General features: G+C 38.1%; 3 non-coding genes across 3 annotated transcripts; all 3 read right to left on the bottom strand.

Annotated features, from left to right (window-relative positions):
• Positions 1-357: 357 nt before the first annotated feature.
• TRNAT-CGU (transfer RNA threonine (anticodon CGU)) lies at positions 358-431 on the bottom strand. The gene has a single exon. It is a non-coding gene; the product is annotated as a tRNA-Thr (tRNA).
• Positions 432-1,208: 777 nt separating this feature from the next.
• Positions 1,209-1,282, bottom strand: TRNAT-CGU (transfer RNA threonine (anticodon CGU)). The gene has a single exon. It is a non-coding gene; the product is annotated as a tRNA-Thr (tRNA).
• Positions 1,283-2,059: 777 nt separating this feature from the next.
• TRNAT-CGU (transfer RNA threonine (anticodon CGU)) lies at positions 2,060-2,133 on the bottom strand. The gene has a single exon. It is a non-coding gene; the product is annotated as a tRNA-Thr (tRNA).
• Between the last annotated feature and the right edge of the window lie 15,649 nt (positions 2,134-17,782).

Genomic DNA, 17,782 nt, shown 5'->3' on the forward strand with positions numbered 1-17,782 from the left:
TGAATCCCATACTTGTTGAAGTTACCTTCATCTCCAATGTTGAAACTCTAAATTATCTTTTTCAGCCCAAGCAGTGAATATTTCCAGCATTTCCTGTTCAAGAAGGCTGCTATCAAACTTTTCTAACATTTCAGTCTGGCAAAAGTAAACCCACTGTTTTCATTTGGCATGCTTGATGCCATCCTACATTGGCTGACATCTTCTTCCTTTTGAGTACTTTGACAACACAGATTTAGAATCTCTCCATTGCACTATCTAAGGAAGGGATATGAGAAAGACAAGTTTGACTTTATAGTATTTTTACAAGGAAAGTACACTGTTAAACATAGAAACTTCAGTACTGAGGCTATGAAAAGAAGGCACTGCTGAGATTCGAACTCAGGATCTCTTGTTTACGAGACAGGCGCTTAAACCAACTAAGCCACAGCACCACTTTGTGTAAGAGTAGAAAAGCACTACTGGTAGAGTCGCCCTCACCTCATGTCTTTCAGTGTCCTTGAATGTCTAGAGATAGACGACTTATGCAAATTCTTTCTTTACTGGACTAATTTTTAGGGCTTCAATAGTGACAAAAAATACAATCTTTATTGAATTACTGATATTAAAACCCTAAACTTTGGTTAATCTCTGATAAAGTTTGAGCTTGTCCAACTCTTGACATAATCCACTGTTGTAGATATGATAAGAGCCACTTTGCCAGAAGCTCATACGCAATCTTTAGTGAAATTGCACAGACTTGTCAAAATCCTCATTAGATCACATCATCTGGCTACAGACTCTTCCTGTAGACGAGCTGCCGAGTGGTTATGGCGTATGACTACTAATCCATTGTGCTCTGCATGCATGGTTTTTGAATCCCATACTTGTTGAAGTTACCTTCATCTCCAATGTTGAAACTCTAAATTATCTTTTTCAGCCCAAGCAGTGAATATTTCCAGCATTTCCTGTTCAAGAAGGCTGCTATCAAACTTTTCTAACATTTCAGTCTGGCAAAAGTAAACCCACTGTTTTCATTTGGCATGCTTGATGCCATCCTACATTGGCTGACATCTTCTTCCTTTTGAGTACTTTGACAACACAGATTTAGAATCTCTCCATTGCACTATCTAAGGAAGGGATATGAGAAAGACAAGTTTGACTTTATAGTATTTTTACAAGGAAAGTACACTGTTAAACATAGAAACTTCAGTACTGAGGCTATGAAAAGAAGGCACTGCTGAGATTCGAACTCAGGATCTCCTGTTTACGAGACAGGCGCTTTAACCAACTAAGCCACAGCACCACTTTGTGTAAGAGAAGAAAAGCACTACTGGTAGAGTCGCCCTCACCTCATGTCTTTCAGTGTCCTTGAATGTATAGAGATAGACGACTTATGCAAATTCTTTCTTTACTGGACTAATTTTTAGGGCTTCAATAGTGACAAAAAATACAATCTTTATTGAATTACTGATATTAAAACCCTAAACTTTGGTTAATCTCTGATAAAGTTTGAGCTTGTCCAACTCTTGACATAATCCACTGTTGTAGATATGATAAGAGCCACTTTGCCAGAAGCTCATACATAATCTTTAGTGAAATTGCACAGACTTGTCAAAATCCTCATTAGATCACATCATCTGGCTACAGACTCTTCCTGTAGACGAGCTGCCGAGTAGTTATGGCGTATGACTACTAATCCATTGTGCTCTGCATGCATGGTTTTTGAATCCCATACTTGTTGAAGTTACCTTCATCTCCAATGTTGAAACTCTAAATTTTCTTTTTCAGCCCAAGCAGTGAATATTTCCAGCATTTCCTGTTCAAGAAGGCTGCTATCAAACTTTTCTAACATTTCAGTCTGGCAAAAGTAAACCCACTGTTTTCATTTGGCATGCTTGATGCCATCCTACATTGGCTGACATCTTCTTCCTTTTGAGTACTTTGACAACACAGATTTAGAATCTCTCCATTGCACTATCTAAGGAAGGGATATGAGAAAGACAAGTTTGACTTTATAGTATTTTTACAAGGAAAGTACACTGTTAAACATAGAAACTTCAGTACTGAGGCTATGAAAAGAAGGCACTGCTGAGATTCGAACTCAGGATCTCTTGTTTACGAGACAGGCGCTTAAACCAACTAAGCCACAGCACCACTTTGTGTAAGAGTAGAAAAGCACTACTGGTAGAGTCGCCCTCACCTCATGTCTTTCAGTGTCCTTGAATGTCTAGAGATAGACGACTTATGCAAATTCTTTCTTTACTGGACTAATTTTTAGGGCTTCAATAGTGACAAAAAATACAATCTTTATTGAATTACTGATATTAAAACCCTAAACTTTGGTTAATCTCTGATAAAGTTTGAGCTTGTCCAACTCTTGACATAATCCACTGTTGTAGATATGATAAGAGCCACTTTGCCAGAAGCTCATACACAATCTTTAGTGAAATTGCACAGACTTGTCAAAATCCTCATTAGATCACATCATCTGGCTACAGACTCTTCCTGTAGACGAGCTGCCGAGTGGTTATGGCGTATGACTACTAATCCATTGTGCTCTGCATGCATGGTTTTTGAATCCCATACTTGTTGAAGTTACCTTCATCTCCAATGTTGAAACTCTAAATTATCTTTTTCAGCCCAAGCAGTGAGTATTTCCAGCATTTCCTGTTGAAGAAGGCTGCTATCAAACTTTTCTAACATTTCAGTCTGGCAAAAGTAAACCCACTGTTTTCATTTGGCATGCTTGATGCCATCCTACATTGGCTGACATCTTCTTCCTTTTGAGTACTTTGACAACACAGATTTAGAATCTCTCCAATGCACTATCTAAGGAAGGGATATGAGAAAGACAAGTTTGACTTTATAGTATTTTTACAAGGAAAGTACATTGTTAAACATAGAAACTTCTGTAAGAGGCTATGAAAAGAAGGCACTGCTGAGATTCGAACTCAGGATCTCCTGTTTACAAGACAGGCGCTTTAACCAACTAAGCCACAGCACCACTTTGTGTAAGAGTAGAGTAGAAAAGCACTACTGGTAGAGTCGCCCTCACCTCATGTCTTTCAGTGTCCTTGAATGTCTAGAGATAGACGACTTATGCAAATTCTTTCTTTACTGGACTAATTTTTAGGGCTTCAATAGTGACAAAAAATACAATCTTTATTGAATTACTGATATTAAAACCCTAAACTTTGGTTAATCTCTGATAAAGTTTGAGCTTGTCCAACTCTTGACATAATCCACTGTTGTAGATATGATAAGAGCCACTTTGCCAGAAGCTCATACACAATCTTTAGTGAAATTGCACAGACTTGTCAAAATCCTCATTAGATCACATCATCTGGCTACAGACTCTTCCTGTAGACGAGCTGCCGAGTGGTTATGGCGTATGACTACTAATCCATTGTGCTCTGCATGCATGGTTTTTGAATCCCATACTTGTTGAAGTTACCTTCATCTCCAATGTTGAAACTCTAAATTATCTTTTTCAGCCCAAGCAGTGAGTATTTCCAGCATTTCCTGTTGAAGAAGGCTGCTATCAAACTTTTCTAACATTTCAGTCTGGCAAAAGTAAACCCACTGTTTTCATTTGGCATGCTTGATGCCATCCTACATTGGCTGACATCTTCTTCCTTTTGAGTACTTTGACAACACAGATTTAGAATCTCTCCAATGCACTATCTAAGGAAGGGATGTGAGAAAGACAAGTTTGACTTTATAGTATTTTTACAAGGAAAGTACATTGTTAAACATAGAAACTTCTGTAAGAGGCTATGAAAAGAAGGCACTGCTGAGATTCGAACTCAGGATCTCCTGTTTACAAGACAGGCGCTTTAACCAACTAAGCCACAGCACCACTTTGTGTAAGAGTAGAGTAGAAAAGCACTACTGGTAGAGTCGCCCTCACCTCATGTCTTTCAGTGTCCTTGAATGTCTAGAGATAGACGACTTATGCAAATTCTTTCTTTACTGGACTAATTTTTAGGGCTTCAATAGTGACAAAAAATACAATCTTTATTGAATTACTGATATTAAAACCCTAAACTTTGGTTAATCTCTGATAAAGTTTGAGCTTGTCCAACTCTTGACATAATCCACTGTTGTAGATATGATAAGAGCCACTTTGCCAGAAGCTCATACACAATCTTTAGTGAAATTGCACAGACTTGTCAAAATCCTCATTAGATCACATCATCTGGCTACAGACTCTTCCTGTAGACGAGCTGCCGAGTGGTTATGGCGTATGACTACTAATCCATTGTGCTCTGCATGCATGGTTTTTGAATCCCATACTTGTTGAAGTTACCTTCATCTCCAATGTTGAAACTCTAAATTATCTTTTTCAGCCCAAGCAGTGAGTATTTCCAGCATTTCCTGTTGAAGAAGGCTGCTATCAAACTTTTCTAACATTTCAGTCTGGCAAAAGTAAACCCACTGTTTTCATTTGGCATGCTTGATGCCATCCTACATTGGCTGACATCTTCTTCCTTTTGAGTACTTTGACAACACAGATTTAGAATCTCTCCAATGCACTATCTAAGGAAGGGATGTGAGAAAGACAAGTTTGACTTTATAGTATTTTTACAAGGAAAGTACATTGTTAAACATTGAAACTTCTGTAAGAGGCTATGAAAAGAAGGCACTGCTGAGATTCGAACTCAGGATCTCCTGTTTACAAGACAGGCGCTTTAACCAACTAAGCCACAGCACCACTTTGTGTAAGAGTAGAGTAGAAAAGCACTACTGGTAGAGTCGCCCTCACCTCATGTCTTTCAGTGTCCTTGAATGTCTAGAGATAGACGACTTATGCAAATTCTTTCTTTACTGGACTAATTTTTAGGGCTTCAATAGTGACAAAAAATACAATCTTTATTGAATTACTGATATTAAAACCCTAAACTTTGGTTAATCTCTGATAAAGTTTGAGCTTGTCCAACTCTTGACATAATCCACTGTTGTAGATATGATAAGAGCCACTTTGCCAGAAGCTCATACACAATCTTTAGTGAAATTGCACAGACTTGTCAAAATCCTCATTAGATCACATCATCTGGCTACAGACTCTTCCTGTAGACGAGCTGCCGAGTGGTTATGGCGTATGACTACTAATCCATTGTGCTCTGCATGCATGGTTTTTGAATCCCATACTTGTTGAAGTTACCTTCATCTCCAATGTTGAAACTCTAAATTATCTTTTTCAGCCCAAGCAGTGAGTATTTCCAGCATTTCCTGTTCAAGAAGGCTGCTATCAAACTTTTCTAACATTTCAGTCTGGCAAAAGTAAACCCACTGTTTTCATTTGGCATGCTTGATGCCATCCTACATTGGCTGACATCTTCTTCCTTTTGAGTACTTTGACAACACAGATTTAGAATCTCTCCAATGCACTATCTAAGGAAGGGATGTGAGAAAGACAAGTTTGACTTTATAGTATTTTTACAAGGAAAGTACATTGTTAAACATTGAAACTTCTGTAAGAGGCTATGAAAAGAAGGCACTGCTGAGATTCGAACTCAGGATCTCCTGTTTACAAGACAGGCGCTTTAACCAACTAAGCCACAGCACCACTTTGTGTAAGAGTAGAGTAGAAAAGCACTACTGGTAGAGTCGCCCTCACCTCATGTCTTTCAGTGTCCTTGAATGTCTAGAGATAGACGACTTATGCAAATTCTTTCTTTACTGGACTAATTTTTAGGGCTTCAATAGTGACAAAAAATACAATCTTTATTGAATTACTGATATTAAAACCCTAAACTTTGGTTAATCTCTGATAAAGTTTGAGCTTGTCCAACTCTTGACATAATCCACTGTTGTAGATATGATAAGAGCCACTTTGCCAGAAGCTCATACACAATCTTTAGTGAAATTGCACAGACTTGTCAAAATCCTCATTAGATCACATCATCTGGCTACAGACTCTTCCTGTAGACGAGCTGCCGAGTGGTTATGGCGTATGACTACTAATCCATTGTGCTCTGCATGCATGGTTTTTGAATCCCATACTTGTTGAAGTTACCTTCATCTCCAATGTTGAAACTCTAAATTATCTTTTTCAGCCCAAGCAGTGAGTATTTCCAGCATTTCCTGTTGAAGAAGGCTGCTATCAAACTTTTCTAACATTTCAGTCTGGCAAAAGTAAACCCACTGTTTTCATTTGGCATGCTTGATGCCATCCTACATTGGCTGACATCTTCTTCCTTTTGAGTACTTTGACAACACAGATTTAGAATCTCTCCAATGCACTATCTAAGGAAGGGATGTGAGAAAGACAAGTTTGACTTTATAGTATTTTTACAAGGAAAGTACATTGTTAAACATTGAAACTTCTGTAAGAGGCTATGAAAAGAAGGCACTGCTGAGATTCGAACTCAGGATCTCCTGTTTACAAGACAGGCGCTTTAACCAACTAAGCCACAGCACCACTTTGTGTAAGAGTAGAGTAGAAAAGCACTACTGGTAGAGTCGCCCTCACCTCATGTCTTTCAGTGTCCTTGAATGTCTAGAGATAGACGACTTATGCAAATTCTTTCTTTACTGGACTAATTTTTAGGGCTTCAATAGTGACAAAAAATACAATCTTTATTGAATTACTGATATTAAAACCCTAAACTTTGGTTAATCTCTGATAAAGTTTGAGCTTGTCCAACTCTTGACATAATCCACTGTTGTAGATATGATAAGAGCCACTTTGCCAGAAGCTCATACACAATCTTTAGTGAAATTGCACAGACTTGTCAAAATCCTCATTAGATCACATCATCTGGCTACAGACTCTTCCTGTAGACGAGCTGCCGAGTGGTTATGGCGTATGACTACTAATCCATTGTGCTCTGCATGCATGGTTTTTGAATCCCATACTTGTTGAAGTTACCTTCATCTCCAATGTTGAAACTCTAAATTATCTTTTTCAGCCCAAGCAGTGAGTATTTCCAGCATTTCCTGTTCAAGAAGGCTGCTATCAAACTTTTCTAACATTTCAGTCTGGCAAAAGTAAACCCACTGTTTTCATTTGGCATGCTTGATGCCATCCTACATTGGCTGACATCTTCTTCCTTTTGAGTACTTTGACAACACAGATTTAGAATCTCTCCAATGCACTATCTAAGGAAGGGATGTGAGAAAGACAAGTTTGACTTTATAGTATTTTTACAAGGAAAGTACATTGTTAAACATTGAAACTTCTGTAAGAGGCTATGAAAAGAAGGCACTGCTGAGATTCGAACTCAGGATCTCCTGTTTACAAGACAGGCGCTTTAACCAACTAAGCCACAGCACCACTTTGTGTAAGAGTAGAGTAGAAAAGCACTACTGGTAGAGTCGCCCTCACCTCATGTCTTTCAGTGTCCTTGAATGTCTAGAGATAGACGACTTATGCAAATTCTTTCTTTACTGGACTAATTTTTAGGGCTTCAATAGTGACAAAAAATACAATCTTTATTGAATTACTGATATTAAAACCCTAAACTTTGGTTAATCTCTGATAAAGTTTGAGCTTGTCCAACTCTTGACATAATCCACTGTTGTAGATATGATAAGAGCCACTTTGCCAGAAGCTCATACACAATCTTTAGTGAAATTGCACAGACTTGTCAAAATCCTCATTAGATCACATCATCTGGCTACAGACTCTTCCTGTAGACGAGCTGCCGAGTGGTTATGGCGTATGACTACTAATCCATTGTGCTCTGCATGCATGGTTTTTGAATCCCATACTTGTTGAAGTTACCTTCATCTCCAATGTTGAAACTCTAAATTATCTTTTTCAGCCCAAGCAGTGAGTATTTCCAGCATTTCCTGTTCAAGAAGGCTGCTATCAAACTTTTCTAACATTTCAGTCTGGCAAAAGTAAACCCACTGTTTTCATTTGGCATGCTTGATGCCATCCTACATTGGCTGACATCTTCTTCCTTTTGAGTACTTTGACAACACAGATTTAGAATCTCTCCAATGCACTATCTAAGGAAGGGATGTGAGAAAGACAAGTTTGACTTTATAGTATTTTTACAAGGAAAGTACATTGTTAAACATTGAAACTTCTGTAAGAGGCTATGAAAAGAAGGCACTGCTGAGATTCGAACTCAGGATCTCCTGTTTACAAGACAGGCGCTTTAACCAACTAAGCCACAGCACCACTTTGTGTAAGAGTAGAGTAGAAAAGCACTACTGGTAGAGTCGCCCTCACCTCATGTCTTTCAGTGTCCTTGAATGTCTAGAGATAGACGACTTATGCAAATTCTTTCTTTACTGGACTAATTTTTAGGGCTTCAATAGTGACAAAAAATACAATCTTTATTGAATTACTGATATTAAAACCCTAAACTTTGGTTAATCTCTGATAAAGTTTGAGCTTGTCCAACTCTTGACATAATCCACTGTTGTAGATATGATAAGAGCCACTTTGCCAGAAGCTCATACACAATCTTTAGTGAAATTGCACAGACTTGTCAAAATCCTCATTAGATCACATCATCTGGCTACAGACTCTTCCTGTAGACGAGCTGCCGAGTGGTTATGGCGTATGACTACTAATCCATTGTGCTCTGCATGCATGGTTTTTGAATCCCATACTTGTTGAAGTTACCTTCATCTCCAATGTTGAAACTCTAAATTATCTTTTTCAGCCCAAGCAGTGAGTATTTCCAGCATTTCCTGTTGAAGAAGGCTGCTATCAAACTTTTCTAACATTTCAGTCTGGCAAAAGTAAACCCACTGTTTTCATTTGGCATGCTTGATGCCATCCTACATTGGCTGACATCTTCTTCCTTTTGAGTACTTTGACAACACAGATTTAGAATCTCTCCAATGCACTATCTAAGGAAGGGATGTGAGAAAGACAAGTTTGACTTTATAGTATTTTTACAAGGAAAGTACATTGTTAAACATTGAAACTTCTGTAAGAGGCTATGAAAAGAAGGCACTGCTGAGATTCGAACTCAGGATCTCCTGTTTACAAGACAGGCGCTTTAACCAACTAAGCCACAGCACCACTTTGTGTAAGAGTAGAGTAGAAAAGCACTACTGGTAGAGTCGCCCTCACCTCATGTCTTTCAGTGTCCTTGAATGTCTAGAGATAGACGACTTATGCAAATTCTTTCTTTACTGGACTAATTTTTAGGGCTTCAATAGTGACAAAAAATACAATCTTTATTGAATTACTGATATTAAAACCCTAAACTTTGGTTAATCTCTGATAAAGTTTGAGCTTGTCCAACTCTTGACATAATCCACTGTTGTAGATATGATAAGAGCCACTTTGCCAGAAGCTCATACACAATCTTTAGTGAAATTGCACAGACTTGTCAAAATCCTCATTAGATCACATCATCTGGCTACAGACTCTTCCTGTAGACGAGCTGCCGAGTGGTTATGGCGTATGACTACTAATCCATTGTGCTCTGCATGCATGGTTTTTGAATCCCATACTTGTTGAAGTTACCTTCATCTCCAATGTTGAAACTCTAAATTATCTTTTTCAGCCCAAGCAGTGAGTATTTCCAGCATTTCCTGTTCAAGAAGGCTGCTATCAAACTTTTCTAACATTTCAGTCTGGCAAAAGTAAACCCACTGTTTTCATTTGGCATGCTTGATGCCATCCTACATTGGCTGACATCTTCTTCCTTTTGAGTACTTTGACAACACAGATTTAGAATCTCTCCAATGCACTATCTAAGGAAGGGATGTGAGAAAGACAAGTTTGACTTTATAGTATTTTTACAAGGAAAGTACATTGTTAAACATAGAAACTTCTGTAAGAGGCTATGAAAAGAAGGCACTGCTGAGATTCGAACTCAGGATCTCCTGTTTACAAGACAGGCGCTTTAACCAACTAAGCCACAGCACCACTTATTGTCAGAGTAGAAAAGCACTACTGGTAGAGTCGCCCTCACCTCATGTCTTTCAGTGTCCTTGAATGTCTAGAGATAGACGACTTATGCAAATTCTTTCTTTACTGGACTAATTTTTAGGGCTTCAATAGTGACAAAAAATACAATCTTTATTGAATTACTGATATTAAAACCCTAAACTTTGGTTAATCTCTGATAAAGTTTGAGCTTGTCCAACTCTTGACATAATCCACTGTTGTAGATATGATAAGAGCCACTTTGCCAGAAGCTCATACACAATCTTTAGTGAAATTGCACAGACTTGTCAAAATCCTCATTAGATCACATCATCTGGCTACAGACTCTTCCTGTAGACGAGCTGCCGAGTGGTTATGGCGTATGACTACTAATCCATTGTGCTCTGCATGCATGGTTTTTGAATCCCATACTTGTTGAAGTTACCTTCATCTCCAATGTTGAAACTCTAAATTATCTTTTTCAGCCCAAGCAGTGAGTATTTCCAGCATTTCCTGTTGAAGAAGGCTGCTATCAAACTTTTCTAACATTTCAGTCTGGCAAAAGTAAACCCACTGTTTTCATTTGGCATGCTTGATGCCATCCTACATTGGCTGACATCTTCTTCCTTTTGAGTACTTTGACAACACAGATTTAGAATCTCTCCAATGCACTATCTAAGGAAGGGATGTGAGAAAGACAAGTTTGACTTTATAGTATTTTTACAAGGAAAGTACATTGTTAAACATTGAAACTTCTGTAAGAGGCTATGAAAAGAAGGCACTGCTGAGATTCGAACTCAGGATCTCCTGTTTACAAGACAGGCGCTTTAACCAACTAAGGCACAGCACCACTTTGTGTAAGAGTAGAGTAGAAAAGCACTACTGGTAGAGTCGCCCTCACCTCATGTCTTTCAGTGTCCTTGAATGTCTAGAGATAGACGACTTATGCAAATTCTTTCTTTACTGGACTAATTTTTAGGGCTTCAATAGTGACAAAAAATACAATCTTTATTGAATTACTGATATTAAAACCCTAAACTTTGGTTAATCTCTGATAAAGTTTGAGCTTGTCCAACTCTTGACATAATCCACTGTTGTAGATATGATAAGAGCCACTTTGCCAGAAGCTCATACACAATCTTTAGTGAAATTGCACAGACTTGTCAAAATCCTCATTAGATCACATCATCTGGCTACAGACTCTTCCTGTAGACGAGCTGCCGAGTGGTTATGGCGTATGACTACTAATCCATTGTGCTCTGCATGCATGGTTTTTGAATCCCATACTTGTTGAAGTTACCTTCATCTCCAATGTTGAAACTCTAAATTATCTTTTTCAGCCCAAGCAGTGAGTATTTCCAGCATTTCCTGTTCAAGAAGGCTGCTATCAAACTTTTCTAACATTTCAGTCTGGCAAAAGTAAACCCACTGTTTTCATTTGGCATGCTTGATGCCATCCTACATTGGCTGACATCTTCTTCCTTTTGAGTACTTTGACAACACAGATTTAGAATCTCTCCAATGCACTATCTAAGGAAGGGATGTGAGAAAGACAAGTTTGACTTTATAGTATTTTTACAAGGAAAGTACATTGTTAAACATAGAAACTTCTGTAAGAGGCTATGAAAAGAAGGCACTGCTGAGATTCCACTTTGTGTAAGAGTAGAGTAGAAAAGCACTACTGGTAGAGTCGCCCTCACCTCATGTCTTTCAGTGTCCTTGAATGTCTAGAGATAGACGACTTATGCAAATTCTTTCTTTACTGGACTAATTTTTAGGGCTTCAATAGTGACAAAAAATACAATCTTTATTGAATTACTGATATTAAAACCCTAAACTTTGGTTAATCTCTGATAAAGTTTGAGCTTGTCCAACTCTTGACATAATCCACTGTTGTAGATATGATAAGAGCCACTTTGCCAGAAGCTCATACACAATCTTTAGTGAAATTGCACAGACTTGTCAAAATCCTCATTAGATCACATCATCTGGCTACAGACTCTTCCTGTAGACGAGCTGCCGAGTGGTTATGGCGTATGACTACTAATCCATTGTGCTCTGCATGCATGGTTTTTGAATCCCATACTTGTTGAAGTTACCTTCATCTCCAATGTTGAAACTCTAAATTATCTTTTTCAGCCCAAGCAGTGAGTATTTCCAGCATTTCCTGTTGAAGAAGGCTGCTATCAAACTTTTCTAACATTTCAGTCTGGCAAAAGTAAACCCACTGTTTTCATTTGGCATGCTTGATGCCATCCTACATTGGCTGACATCTTCTTCCTTTTGAGTACTTTGACAACACAGATTTAGAATCTCTCCAATGCACTATCTAAGGAAGGGATGTGAGAAAGACAAGTTTGACTTTATAGTATTTTTACAAGGAAAGTACATTGTTAAACATAGAAACTTCTGTAAGAGGCTATGAAAAGAAGGCACTGCTGAGATTCCACTTTGTGTAAGAGTAGAGTAGAAAAGCACTACTGGTAGAGTCGCCCTCACCTCATGTCTTTCAGTGTCCTTGAATGTCTAGAGATAGACGACTTATGCAAATTCTTTCTTTACTGGACTAATTTTTAGGGCTTCAATAGTGACAAAAAATACAATCTTTATTGAATTACTGATATTAAAACCCTAAACTTTGGTTAATCTCTGATAAAGTTTGAGCTTGTCCAACTCTTGACATAATCCACTGTTGTAGATATGATAAGAGCCACTTTGCCAGAAGCTCATACACAATCTTTAGTGAAATTGCACAGACTTGTCAAAATCCTCATTAGATCACATCATCTGGCTACAGACTCTTCCTGTAGACGAGCTGCCGAGTGGTTATGGCGTATGACTACTAATCCATTGTGCTCTGCATGCATGGTTTTTGAATCCCATACTTGTTGAAGTTACCTTCATCTCCAATGTTGAAACTCTAAATTATCTTTTTCAGCCCAAGCAGTGAGTATTTCCAGCATTTCCTGTTGAAGAAGGCTGCTATCAAACTTTTCTAACATTTCAGTCTGGCAAAAGTAAACCCACTGTTTTCATTTGGCATGCTTGATGCCATCCTACATTGGCTGACATCTTCTTCCTTTTGAGTACTTTGACAACACAGATTTAGAATCTCTCCAATGCACTATCTAAGGAAGGGATGTGAGAAAGACAAGTTTGACTTTATAGTATTTTTACAAGGAAAGTACATTGTTAAACATAGAAACTTCTGTAAGAGGCTATGAAAAGAAGGCACTGCTGAGATTCCACTTTGTGTAAGAGTAGAGTAGAAAAGCACTACTGGTAGAGTCGCCCTCACCTCATGTCTTTCAGTGTCCTTGAATGTCTAGAGATAGACGACTTATGCAAATTCTTTCTTTACTGGACTAATTTTTAGGGCTTCAATAGTGACAAAAAATACAATCTTTATTGAATTACTGATATTAAAACCCTAAACTTTGGTTAATCTCTGATAAAGTTTGAGCTTGTCCAACTCTTGACATAATCCACTGTTGTAGATATGATAAGAGCCACTTTGCCAGAAGCTCATACACAATCTTTAGTGAAATTGCACAGACTTGTCAAAATCCTCATTAGATCACATCATCTGGCTACAGACTCTTCCTGTAGACGAGCTGCCGAGTGGTTATGGCGTATGACTACTAATCCATTGTGCTCTGCATGCATGGTTTTTGAATCCCATACTTGTTGAAGTTACCTTCATCTCCAATGTTGAAACTCTAAATTATCTTTTTCAGCCCAAGCAGTGAGTATTTCCAGCATTTCCTGTTGAAGAAGGCTGCTATCAAACTTTTCTAACATTTCAGTCTGGCAAAAGTAAACCCACTGTTTTCATTTGGCATGCTTGATGCCATCCTACATTGGCTGACATCTTCTTCCTTTTGAGTACTTTGACAACACAGATTTAGAATCTCTCCAATGCACTATCTAAGGAAGGGATGTGAGAAAGACAAGTTTGACTTTATAGTATTTTTACAAGGAAAGTACATTGTTAAACATAGAAACTTCTGTAAGAGGCTATGAAAAGAAGGCACTGCTGAGATTCCACTTTGTGTAAGAGTAGAGTAGAAAAGCACTACTGGTAGAGTCGCCCTCACCTCATGTCTTTCAGTGTCCTTGAATGTCTAGAGATAGACGACTTATGCAAATTCTTTCTTTACTGGACTAATTTTTAGGGCTTCAATAGTGACAAAAAATACAATCTTTATTGAATTACTGATATTAAAACCCTAAACTTTGGTTAATCTCTGATAAAGTTTGAGCTTGTCCAACTCTTGACATAATCCACTGTTGTAGATATGATAAGAGCCACTTTGCCAGAAGCTCATACACAATCTTTAGTGAAATTGCACAGACTTGTCAAAATCCTCATTAGATCACATCATCTGGCTACAGACTCTTCCTGTAGACGAGCTGCCGAGTGGTTATGGCGTATGACTACTAATCCATTGTGCTCTGCATGCATGGTTTTTGAATCCCATACTTGTTGAAGTTACCTTCATCTCCAATGTTGAAACTCTAAATTATCTTTTTCAGCCCAAGCAGTGAGTATTTCCAGCATTTCCTGTTGAAGAAGGCTGCTATCAAACTTTTCTAACATTTCAGTCTGGCAAAAGTAAACCCACTGTTTTCATTTGGCATGCTTGATGCCATCCTACATTGGCTGACATCTTCTTCCTTTTGAGTACTTTGACAACACAGATTTAGAATCTCTCCAATGCACTATCTAAGGAAGGGATGTGAGAAAGACAAGTTTGACTTTATAGTATTTTTACAAGGAAAGTACATTGTTAAACATAGAAACTTCTGTAAGAGGCTATGAAAAGAAGGCACTGCTGAGATTCCACTTTGTGTAAGAGTAGAGTAGAAAAGCACTACTGGTAGAGTCGCCCTCACCTCATGTCTTTCAGTGTCCTTGAATGTCTAGAGATAGACGACTTATGCAAATTCTTTCTTTACTGGACTAATTTTTAGGGCTTCAATAGTGACAAAAAATACAATCTTTATTGAATTACTGATATTAAAACCCTAAACTTTGGTTAATCTCTGATAAAGTTTGAGCTTGTCCAACTCTTGACATAATCCACTGTTGTAGATATGATAAGAGCCACTTTGCCAGAAGCTCATACACAATCTTTAGTGAAATTGCACAGACTTGTCAAAATCCTCATTAGATCACATCATCTGGCTACAGACTCTTCCTGTAGACGAGCTGCCGAGTGGTTATGGCGTATGACTACTAATCCATTGTGCTCTGCATGCATGGTTTTTGAATCCCATACTTGTTGAAGTTACCTTCATCTCCAATGTTGAAACTCTAAATTATCTTTTTCAGCCCAAGCAGTGAGTATTTCCAGCATTTCCTGTTGAAGAAGGCTGCTATCAAACTTTTCTAACATTTCAGTCTGGCAAAAGTAAACCCACTGTTTTCATTTGGCATGCTTGATGCCATCCTACATTGGCTGACATCTTCTTCCTTTTGAGTACTTTGACAACACAGATTTAGAATCTCTCCAATGCACTATCTAAGGAAGGGATGTGAGAAAGACAAGTTTGACTTTATAGTATTTTTACAAGGAAAGTACATTGTTAAACATAGAAACTTCTGTAAGAGGCTATGAAAAGAAGGCACTGCTGAGATTCGAACTCAGGATCTCCTGTTTACAAGACAGGCGCTTTAACCAACTAAGCCACAGCACCACTTTGTGTAAGAGTAGAGTAGAAAAGCACTACTGGTAGAGTCACCCTCACCTCATGTCTTTCAGTGTCCTTGAATGTCTAGAGATAGACGACTTATGCAAATTCTTTCTTTACTGGACTAATTTTTAGGGCTTCAATAGTGACAAAAAATACAATCTTTATTGAATTACTGATATTAAAACCCTAAACTTTGGTTAATCTCTGATAAAGTTTGAGCTTGTCCAACTCTTGACATAATCCACTGTTGTAGATATGATAAGAGCCACTTTGCCAGAAGCTCATACACAATCTTTAGTGAAATTGCACAGACTTGTCAAAATCCTCATTAGATCACATCATCTGGCTACAGACTCTTCCTGTAGACGAGCTGCCGAGTGGTTATGGCGTATGACTACTAATCCATTGTGCTCTGCATGCATGGTTTTTGAATCCCATACTTGTTGAAGTTACCTTCATCTCCAATGTTGAAACTCTAAATTATCTTTTTCAGCCCAAGCAGTGAGTATTTCCAGCATTTCCTGTTCAAGAAGGCTGCTATCAAACTTTTCTAACATTTCAGTCTGGCAAAAGTAAACCCACTGTTTTCATTTGGCATGCTTGATGCCATCCTACATTGGCTGACATCTTCTTCCTTTTGAGTACTTTGACAACACAGATTTAGAATCTCTCCATTGCACTATCTAAGGAAGGGATATGAGAAAGACAAGTTTGACTTTATAGTATTTTTACAAGGAAAGTACATTGTTAAACATAGAAAGTTCTGTAAGAGGCTATGAAAAGAAGGCACTGCTGAGTTACGAACTTAGGATCTCCTGTTTACGAGACAGGCGCTTTAACCAACTAAGCCACAGCACCACTTTGTGTAAGAGTAGAAAAGCACTACTGGTAGAGTCGCCCTCACCTCATGTCTTTCAGTGTCCTTGAATGTCTAGAGATAGACGACTTATGCAAATTCTTTCTTTACTGGACTAATTTTTAGGGCTTCAATAGTGACAAAAAATACAATCTTTATTGAATTACTGATATTAAAACCCTAAACTTTGGTTAATCTCTGATAAAGTTTGAGCTTGTCCAACTCTTGACATAATCCACTGTTGTAGATATGATAAGAGCCACTTTGCCAGAAGCTCATACACAATCTTTAGTGAAATTGCACAGACTTGTCAAAATCCTCATTAGATCACATCATCTGGCTACAGACTCTTCCTGTAGACGAGCTGCCGAGTGGTTATGGCGTATGACTACTAATCCATTGTGCTCTGCATGCATGGTTTTTGAATCCCATACTTGTTGAAGTTACCTTCATCTCCAATGTTGAAACTCTAAATTATCTTTTTTAGCCCAAGCAGTGAGTATTTCCAGCATTTCCTGTTGAAGAAGGCTGCTATCAAACTTTTCTAACATTTCAGTCTGGCAAAAGTGAACCCACTGTTTTCATTTGGCATGCTTGATGCCATCCTACATTGGCTGACATCTTCTTCCTTTTGAGTACTTTGACAACACAGATTTAGAATCTCTCCAATGCACTATCTAAGGAAGGGATGTGAGAAAGACAAGTTTGACTTTATAGTATTTTTACAAGGAAAGTACATTGTTAAACATAGAAACTTCTGTAAGAGGCTATGAAAAGAAGGCACTGCTGAGATTCCACTTTGTGTAAGAGTAGAGTAGAAAAGCACTACTGGTAGAGTCGCCCTCACCTCATGTCTTTCAGTGTCCTTGAATGTCTAGAGATAGACGACTTATGCAAATTCTTTCTTTACTGGACTAATTTTTAGGGCTTCAATAGTGACAAAAAATACAATCTTTATTGAATTACTGATATTAAAACCCTAAACTTTGGTTAATCTCTGATAAAGTTTGAGCTTGTCCAACTCTTGACATAATCCACTGTTGTAGATATGATAAGAGCCACTTTGCCAGAAGCTCATACACAATCTTTAGTGAAATTGCACAGACTTGTCAAAATCCTCATTAGATCACATCATCTGGCTACAGACTCTTCCTGTAGACGAGCTGCCGAGTGGTTATGGCGTATGACTACTAATCCATTGTGCTCTGCATGCATGGTTTTTGAATCCCATACTTGTTGAAGTTACCTTCATCTCCAATGTTGAAACTCTAAATTATCTTTTTCAGCCCAAGCAGTGAGTATTTCCAGCATTTCCTGTTGAAGAAGGCTGCTATCAAACTTTTCTAACATTTCAGTCTGGCAAAAGTAAACCCACTGTTTTCATTTGGCATGCTTGATGCCATCCT

Source organism: Anomaloglossus baeobatrachus, unplaced genomic scaffold (assembly GCF_048569485.1).
Source record: "Anomaloglossus baeobatrachus isolate aAnoBae1 unplaced genomic scaffold, aAnoBae1.hap1 Scaffold_4455, whole genome shotgun sequence".
Lineage (NCBI taxonomy): Eukaryota > Metazoa > Chordata > Amphibia > Anura > Aromobatidae > Anomaloglossus > Anomaloglossus baeobatrachus.